The following is a 10,177-nucleotide window of genomic DNA, read 5'->3' as shown; positions in this document are numbered from 1 at the left end:
GAGAGGAGGGGAGGGGAGGGGAGGGGAGAGGAGAGGAGAGGAGAGGAGAAGGGATGGGAGGGGAGAGAAGAAAGACACAGATAGACAGAGAGACAGAAAGAGAGAGTTAGGGACAGACATAGAGAGAGAGAGACTAGTAATCAAGAGAGACTTTAATAGTAATGCTATACAAAATTATAAACACAATTAAGAAAATGAGTGCCAACAAGTCCTGGTAGTTGGGATGTTTTTAAGGAAGGATTACATAACCAGGCAGGGACACCAGAGAGTTACAACAGGGCTAGGAATGTCACAGCTTCTGACCTCGGTAGTGGCCTTACCAGGCAATTAGTCACCAGATGGACTTTAGCTCTTTAGTTTTTCATTTTCACAGTGATATGTTTTGAAAACCAACTCACCAAGAATCTGTCAATGACTATCTTCTCACGACACACAATCTCCTCATATCTAGTCTTCCTGTGTTTGGTTCTACCTTCTTTGGTTTGCTGGCTTTGGGTCAACTGAAGCCCCAAAACCTAAGTATCAAGTTCCTGGATAAATGAGATAAATGTTCCTGGATGGTGCAGTGAAGGCCTATGCCTTTTCCCTTTGTCAGGCTTGGGCAATGAGTTGGTTTTTCCAGTGCATCCACATGACCACTCCTCAATTAGTCACTGTTTCCTGCTCAGACCAGTTGTGCAGTACTGTGTCACTTGGGGCAAGCAGCCTTTAATTTATCTACAGGCATTCCCATGGCCCAATGTGTGTGAGGCTGACAATTTAGATATGCCAGAGGGAAGCTACAAATGCTTTCAGAGGCAAACGTGCAATGTTAAGACATTCTGAGAGAGAACATTCTCGAAGCTTTGCTTATGGTGTAATTTTATAACTGTCATGTTTTCTAGTTATGACTCTTTTACTGTGCCCAAATTATAAGTTAAACTGTGCCATAGTTTGGATAGAGGCATAAATATAATGCATACCAACAGAAGTTTTAGGTATCTACTAGGGGTCTCAGAATGTACCATTTATGGACAAAGAGGGGTAACTGCCCCCCTGTTTTCAGTCCTTACTAAGAGAAGTAAGGGCCACATGTGGCTGTTCTGAGTCTACGGTCCCCTGAGTCTCTCACGGCTGCCATACGCAGTAGATAACCTGGCTGTTAACTTTATGTTGAAGCACTATTTCTTTGCTGATGAGGTTGGTCTTTCTCTCCATCATTGCCAAATGTAAGCCTTTTCATATATTAACATTTGAGCTATACTTTTCCATTCTAGTTCTCATCCTTAAAAGTAATACTTTATAAACACATACAGTTTCTAAAGTTCACTCATCTTATGATCTTCCACAGGCACAGAGAACCCGGAACACAGAGGTACTGTGCCTTGTTCAAGGTCAACTTGAGTAAAGAGATCCCGATTCACTGCTCCGGTTACAATCTCGGTGGTTGAATTAAATAGCTAGCCTAAATAGCTAGCTGCTGAGCTGTCTCGTTTACAGGAAGTTAGAGTTTTACTGATCTGTCTTCTTCTGACGACAGAGGAAATAGAAGATAGAACTCCAAAGTCCTGACATTAAAAAAGGAGGGAAGAAGAACTGCCAAGATTTAACCTGGAATAACCAGGTGGCCCATGGTTTAAAAAGGCACACATTCTCCATTAGAGTACTGAAGTGATTTTTATAGGTCAGGAGTGAATTTAATTAGGTAACCCCCCAGAGCAATCTGTGTTTTGGCACCACGTCTGAATGACCACTGGGATCTGCAACTTATCCAGGTGTGCCAGGACCTTTGCTGGCTTTAGAGCGCAGAACTCGAGATCCAGGAGTGTTCAGTGCTGGCCTAACTGTGCACTTGAAAGTCACTTCTTTCTTTGGGTTTCAGGCAGGCTGCACCTCAGTGTATAGTCTACATCACCTCCTCTTTGTCCCAGATGCTAATTGCTTCTGTACATTCTTTGAAATAAACTACTGAAACCCTAGGCAAGGTCTGTTGCTGTCTCCTCTGGGACCTCATCAACTAGTATCTTCAATTTTAAGTTCCCGATATATTTTGTCCACAGCCATAATACGATAGCACATACCACATCTATAAATATTCCTGTTTTATTTCTCCTACTGGACCATACATATATGATGGCAGCCATAATATATGATTGTCCTTTAAGCTCTTAAACTCTTACCAGGATACCTTTCACACTCTGGGTTTTCAATCAATGCATAGTGAATAAATACATGGAATTGGAAGATGACATATGTGGATTTGGCAAAGAGGTATACATTTAGGTTTGCATTATAATGCCTAATCGACAGGTGATATTCCTCCCATTGGACTATTTTTTGAAACCATTAAAGAACTGAAGAATCATGAGCATAAAATATATTTAATTTGATTCTATAAACATAAATTCTAGAGCCTTTAAAAATATCTACGAATGAATAGAGTCTGATCACATGTGCTTTAGAAGTTTCTGGTGGACTTGCATGAAAAAGTGTTTCCTCCTTTAAATGAGCATTCTTGCCCAAGTGATAGTTACTCATGTATTTATTACATATATATTTTATGAACACTTACGGTCTGATGGAGAATGGCTGGGAGGGTTTGGAAGCTGCATTTCACTTACACAACATCTCAGAGGTAAAATACGTCAGTCATCGTCCCAGATTCATGAAGGAAGAGATCATTTGATACTAAAATTCCCAGCTCCAGGAGTCCCTTAGAGCCCTGCACTTGGCTTTAATGTAGTGTTGGTCACAACACTGAGATATTGACCATGACCATGAGTTTTGAAAGCTGTGGCAATGACAGTTCCCATGTGTCGTCCACTAACCCAGCTGAAGGCTGAGACATCAGCAGACTGAACCTTTCCCCACTGCGCTCACCTGTTGGCCATTGTCAGTTTGTCCCTACAGCCAGTGCTCACTGTCATTAGTGGGCTCCGTCAGCCTCCACCTCTCTGGGAGTGGACTCATTACTAGACAGACTGCGAAGGGAACCAGTAAGTTCCCAATTGAACCTTGTAATTACTACCTGTGTATTTTCATACAACATGCACATTCCGAGATAATATTTAAATTCCAATTAAATATTTAAAGTGGTTGTGAGGATTGAGTACAGGGGCAGGCATGAGCATGCGCTCTTGAGCTATGAAGGACTCTGTCCACGTGGACGCCCATGGGTTCTACAGTCAACGCGCCTTGTGTTGTTTCAGTTTCTACTGATGGAATGTGAGAGGAATTCCCATTAGGTTACCATTAGTATGGTTTTTCCTATGTTTCTTATTCTAAAACATGTATATCATTTGCCAGTGGTTGTTGTAAGAGATAAATGATATGCATTATGCTTATTTGGCATATACTGTACCTAATACACATTTATCTATCTCTATCATAGCAGCCAATAGAATAAGGATAATGATGATATCCAATTTAGACTTCAAAAATACATTTGTGATGTTTTCTAATTATAAACAGAGGTTCCCCTTACATCACTTCACATTTACCTGTTGAGCTGTTACTGTCATTTCGATCACCTCGTTTGCTACTGAATCCTTGCTGTTTATATTTCTGTGTTTTGTTTACTGGCTCTTTGTATAATACAGTGTCATGGGAAGGACCCATTTTCAGTCACAGTAGTAGCTCTGTTGCCTGCTTTGTTCCTCTCATGCATAATAAGCAAATATTGTGAACACAAGTGCACCAGAAACCGAGACAACATGAGGCAAGTCATGTACTCATTGAACAGCTAACCCAACCGCTCTTCTTGAAGGGATATATTAGCTGCCTGTCTAGCCCAGCTTAGTACTTGTTTTCCTGAACTGGTTAGAGGCCAAGTATTATCTCTTGACAATGCTGCACTCTTCAGCAAAGAGTTTATCCTGAGAAGTATCATCACTGATTTTACATTTATAAAGAAGTTCCAGGAAATGCTCAGTGATTACCTTTATTCAACTAGTATTTATTGCATAGTACTTTGAGTAATAGTACCTTGAGTAAAGTACAGGGGTAATTACTGAACAGACCAGTTTGAAAATACGGGCTAATATTGATTTAGTACTCTATTGCTTGAATTCTCCTTGCTCTCACAAATTTTCTCATATAAATGCTTTGAGGTAGCTAATCCTCTTGACACGAGTGTGTGGTCATGTGAATAGTAAGTAAGGAGCCAGGATTCAGGTTCAGGCAATCAGACTGGTTTGACTAGCTCACCAGTACCTTGCACAGCTTGTCTCTTGGGCAGAGTTCTCATTCTAACACATCTGTAGATGCTGAGGAGAAAAAACTCTGGTGATGCTTGGAGCATGTTGCGATATGAAAATTTCCCCGAGGGCCAGAAGTGTAGTCTAAAATTAACTCCCAGGATCCATGTTGCGTCCTCAAGCATGACTGCATAAAATAGATTGAATAAAGCCTAAGCAATTTCCCAACTTCACTCCACTCGGCTGCCTGTGGGATATTGCTGTACTTAATATATGCCAATGGCTGAATAGTGCTTTCCTGTTTAGTACTTTATGGTAGGAAATACTTGGGAATTTGGAGTATATGTCTATATTGAGGGACAACAAAATGTAGTTACTTAAGGTAGGTAAATTTGGAGGTTTTAAGAAAAATGGGAAATTTGCTAGTAAATAACAAATTTAAATTTCTATTTAGGGCTAGAAATGGTGGTCCATGTCTTTAATCCCAGTACTTGGGAGGCAGAGGCAGGAGGATCTCTGTGAGTTATAGTCCTACTTGGTCTATATAGTAAGCTACAGGCCACCTGGGGCTACATAGTGAGACCTTTCTCAAAAAAAAAAAAAATGCCGGATTTTAATTCTCTTGAGCTTCAGACTGATCCATGTATTAGCTGATATTTCTACTGAGACTGTGTACAACCTACTAATTATGTAGTCAGCAATGCTTGCAACCACCTTCCCCATAACTGTGGCTCTTCGTCAAGCTCTATGTGAAAACACGGCCTCACTCTGTGACTGAGTGAGGGTTGGAATCTGCCTTCCTGCCTCCTGCTCTACATGAAGGACTGGTCATTGTCAATCTGAACTGCTCGGTCCCTCCTTTTCTTCTTCCTTCTCCTCAGGAGCCAGTCTTTCAGGCTCCAGCCATCTCTTTTCCATAAGGCTCTGTGTCCACGCACAGCAGCAGTTAGAGGTATTAAAGGTCTAACGAGCCACTGTTGCCTTCTTATTCTTCTGATTCTTTCTTGCCTATGAGCCAACCCCTCCAAGCTTCCTTATCATTGAGCTCCCTTCCAATTTCAGGCCTCGTAGAGTCTAGATACTGAGTTCCTAGGTGATGCAGATACGTTCTTTCTCCTTGCTGAACCCTTTGCACTTACTTGATCATCATAACGTCGGTCATGGCATACACGCATGTCAGTGTTGATGCAGTAAAATGTAGTGAGTGGGCACATTAAAAGATAGCCATTGTATAAAGATTAAAAATACAATCAGAAAAGCTGCAGGCAGGACACAGGGCGACGGGTGTGAGGATCAGCCTTCTTGTTTGCCCTATCTGCTTTGTCTCCTATCTGATCATTTACATACATGACATCAAGTAAATGTAGGAGATGACAGAACAAGGTAGGTGAGGGGATACAGAGCCCAGAGATGAGCTTTCCAGTTCTGGCTTTGGGTTTTAAAGTTTCTCTACCTGGAGGATCTGATGAAATAACTCATCTGCTGTGATTCCTGAACCTGACATCTTCAAACTTAACCTCAGTCTTCTTGGAAAATGGCCCTCACTACAAATCAGCACATTAGCGCTGCCTCAATTATTGTGACTGGGTGTCTAACTTCACACACATTCTGGCCCCAAATATGTGCCACATCATCATCATCATCATCATCATCATCATCATCATCATCAGAACTAGTGCTTAGTAGTAGTAGTAGTAGTAGTAGTAGTAGTTAGTAGTAGTAGTAGTAGTAGTAGTTAGTAGTAGTAGTAGTAGTTAGTAGTAGTAGTGGTGGTGGTGGTGGTGGTGGTGGTAGTTTGTTGTTTTTGTAATAGTAATAGTTGTTGTTTTAGACTTTGATGTTATTTAGATGACTTCACACTTCCTTTTAAAAACATTTACAACGTTGGGCTAGAAAGACAGCTCAGAGGTTAAGAACTCTGGCTGTTTTTCCAGAGGATTTGGGGTCTATTCCCAGCACCCACATGACAACTTATGCAGAGTCTCACAACCTACTATAACTCAAGTTCCAGGGTATTCAACACCCTCTTCTGACTTCCATAAGCACTGCATATATGGAGCATATAAACATTTACACAGGCAAAACACCCACATACATAAAATAAAATAAAAAAGGAAAAACAAAAACTAGGACAATTGCTTTTGAACAAATTGCATACTAAGATATGCTGAAGTGCCTCCATTTTTTTCTCTGTGAATTGGGTGCATCACAACCTACTCCAAGGAGGTTTTTTAGAACATTATATGGTACCTGCTCTGTAAGTACTCAATACATTTTAAATAAGATTTTACAGTTTATAATTCTTATGAAGATATTAAAGTAACAAGTATAGATGTTAACTGTCATTGTACCATTTCCTTAGGAAGGGGCTAGATTGATTTCTCTCAGGTAAGGGACAACTGCTGTGGCACTGAGTGGCAGCCAGGAAGGAGTGGGGAAGGGCTCAGTGATTGTACAAAGTGCAACCTGGGTAAGGTACAGATGCTCTGTGTCTCCTAGTCTTTGCTGAGCATCCCTTTCTACCATGCCTTCTGCGGGCCTCCAGAGAGGTAGTAGTCAACTAGAGGTGAGTATTGAATCATCGGGAAGCACTGGGTACACCAACCCAGTAATAACTGGGTTCCTGAGCTATCCAGTCCTCACAGAAAATTCAGAGAGATGTCTTCTTCCTTCAATTTTCCCCTGGAGGCATTAAAACAAATACAATCTGTTCAATACTCATATCAAGGCAATTCCTGGTGTATCTATTCAAATGATTGTTAAAGCCATTGGCTCTTTTTATTTTTTCCTAATTTGAAAAGTCAGCTGTCTTTATGAAGTGAAGTATTTTAAATCTCATACACATTTTATAATATATGGGTAGGTGGTCATTTTTATATAAGAGGAGTTTCAGGCTCAGAGTATTATATAATTCAGTTGAAGCTACATAGCTGATAAAGTTGATATTTAACTCTGAATTAACTTGGTTCTAGGACTTGATTCTTTTTCTAGTAAGACATCTTATCTTCCTCAGGGAAGAAAGCTATAGATGTTGGTTCATTTTCCATAGCTTCTTTAGTCCTGGGCATCACAAATGGAATGGTAGAGCTGCCCTCAGATGAGAGTCTCTGCCTCTTTGTGGCATTTACAGGTTGCACCTGTGTGATGAACAGATGACCAGGCCTTTAGGGCAGTCTGGAATGTGGTTACAGGATCAGCATCAAAGACCTCCACTCACTAGGAGGGCCATGACTAGTCCAAGTTCTAAGTATTAGTGTTAGGCAAGGAGAAAGAGATCAACTTGCATTCTGAACATATGGATTCTTCTTGGAGATATTTGGTCAACTGGAATTAGTCACTAGAAACCTGGCCTACCTCAAATCAATCCAGAAGCTTGATTGATTAAACCCATTGGATGGAATAACTCCATATTTAAGGATTCTAGCCGAAACCATGCTTTCCTGGGCATGCCTCCTTTGGTCACAGTTCTGGTGCTGCTTTTCTATGACTTCAGGTCCCTCAGTAGGACTATCATCACTACTCTCTGCTCCTTGTAGTGCATCATGGGAAATCTGCTCAGAAATAACAAAAGCCATTATATTTTGATAGGCATTAAGAAGTTAGAGAAAACTCATTAAAAATCCACTATCGCTATTGACTGAATTCAATTAAGTTCATATTATTTGTCTGTCTCCTGATGAATGCTTTCTAGATGTTTATTCATATGAAGGCTTTGTCCTCTGACCCAGGTGCGACTATGGACCTGTTTTCTGGTATTCGTGGCAGTAGTTCTAAGACTGAGCGCCTTGTTGTCAGAGGTGCGTAGGTGGAAACAGAATCATATTTAAAGTCCCTTCCTGAACCAATGAAAAGAATCTGTGTTGATTGTTGTTTTATATCAAACAACTTTTATAATACTTATTTTTATTGTTATAATATTTTATAAATTTTAAAGAATAAGACAAAAAAGATATCATAGGTATTGAAGGGGGGGTCTCTGGGAGGAGTGGTGGTACAAAAGGGAAACAAGAATGTGATACAATTCTATTTAATTAAAATATGTTCTTAAATGTTAGCAAATTCAGATAAATTGAAATCATGTAACTTTTCTCATCATAATGCAATAAAAGTTTTTTTTTTAAAAAAAAGAATTTGTGTAACCAGAATACAATTATTATAGATGGAAGGAATATAATGCAAAATTACACACACACACACACACACACACACACATATATATATATATATTTTAAATAACCATTTCTTTCTCCAAGTCAACATTTAGCTTTATTTTATTTTATTTTCGCAAGGGTTGCACTTTAAACCATGCGTGGTAAGTAATGAGCAGCTGTTAGCCTACCAATGTGCTTCATGCTCATCCAGGAAGGTTGGCTTTTTTAATTGTGCTGGGATCAACCTTAAGTTTTATGTACTAAAAATGAAGCCAGGTTATCCCCCTGTATGGTGGGGTCTAAAAGTTTATACCTCATCCTATATTTTCCCTCATAATTGATTTTAGAAGTGTATTAGAAATGCACTTTTTGTCCATACACTTTTCCTCCATGGCAGGGTCTGTGTGCTGTGTTAATGTTATTTTATTTTCCTAGGCCTCGAGCACCGTGATTGCCAATTTTCTCATCTTTGGGTGCCCCGATGTGAAATGTTCCAGCCAGCAGATGCGGGAGGAAGTCCTGACCAAGAGTGCTGCCGGGCTCTAAAGGCCGCTCTCCACTTCTTGCTGCTCACCGCACGTTCACGAGTAAGTTGAACCAGTGTAACCGAGCCACATGCAACAGACAGCCTAGACCGCTTCCCGTTGTCTTTGACAAAAGTCAATCATAGGAGCTCATAGCCACGGATCTAATTCTTCATGAAGGGAAGGGTACCTTTACTACATTAAGCTGAAAAGGATTTGAGGATGGTTATTTCAGTATAATTTAGCACGATTGAGACTCAAAGACAACGCCTCTGAGTACACAAGTTTAAACAAGTTATAATTACTATGAAATAAACAGCTTATGGTGGCTCAGTAACAGGTCACACTGACATTGAGGGACTCTTGAATCTGTACGGAGGGACACAGCAACATTAGCTATTATAGTCGAAGGAGCATTTAGGAACGGGAGAATGAGAGCTATCAACGTTCACCCACCCTTGTTTTTATCAGGTCATTTGCTTATAGAGCCATAAGCAGTATTTTTTGAAAGAAGGCGAGTAAAGCTGAGGCGAGCAGGAAGAGTTTTATATGAGCAGACTAAGCACGTGCGCGTGGTGATCGCAGAGAGTCACTGAACTCCAATCTTTGCAAAGAAAGCTCTTGCCCATCTCAGCAATCCATGCTCTCAGAGGAACTGTGTCTCTAACTGGGTTAACATGGCAAGGCCATAGCAAACAAACACAGGATAAGTAGGTTGCACTGCTTGCTAATCAAGCAATAAATATCTATTTTTACATAAAGGAAACTTGAAAGAGCAGCTTTATGTGTTAAACATTGTTCTACACTTTTCAGAGCTTGCAGAACCTCTCAATACAGTCAAAGCAGAGGGGAAAACATAGGGTACAAAATGCAAGAGCCTTGTGCTCAGATTTCAGCTCCACAATTTGAGAGAGGCAGGCCCAACTTCCTGTAATATAGAGTTACTAGCCCCTGCCTCTCTTGGTGTTATTGATAGGATTGATTCCTGAAGTAATTGTTTCTCATATAAGCCATCCTACAGGGGGTCCCAAGAGTCTTATCACCTTCTCAATGGCTTGGAAGGGATTTGTTGGCTAGCTTATTCAAAAGTTCAACAAGCGGGATATGAAATTGACGCTAGTCTTTTTAACTGCTGGGGCGAGGCAAGGAAGATGAAGTTGTCAGTTTGGGGGGGGGCACTCAGAAATATGGAACTAATTTTAGAAGTTGTATAAAATATTCATAGCAGTATGTCTGCTAAGAATACAACGTGCGTGCAGACGGTGAGAGGTATGGATTCCACAGACTTGGGGGCACTTTAGGAGAGAAGTAACAGGGCTTAAAGATT

At 40.5% G+C, this 10,177-nt stretch overlaps 1 long non-coding RNA gene across 1 annotated transcript in view; it reads left to right on the top strand.

Moving 5' to 3' along the window:
- Window positions 1-9,227, top strand: part of LOC116078244 — an 85,165-nt gene extending 75,938 nt beyond the window's left edge. Inside the window, exon 4 of the long non-coding RNA XR_004113466.1 lies at window positions 8,762-9,227. This is a non-coding gene — a long non-coding RNA (uncharacterized LOC116078244). The remainder of the gene's footprint in view (window positions 1-8,761) is intronic.
- Window positions 9,228-10,177: the final 950 nt, after the last annotated feature.

This window comes from Mastomys coucha, unplaced genomic scaffold, assembly GCF_008632895.1.
Source record: "Mastomys coucha isolate ucsf_1 unplaced genomic scaffold, UCSF_Mcou_1 pScaffold11, whole genome shotgun sequence".
NCBI lineage: Eukaryota > Metazoa > Chordata > Mammalia > Rodentia > Muridae > Mastomys > Mastomys coucha.
This window is presented reverse-complemented; position numbering and strand designations above follow the sequence as displayed.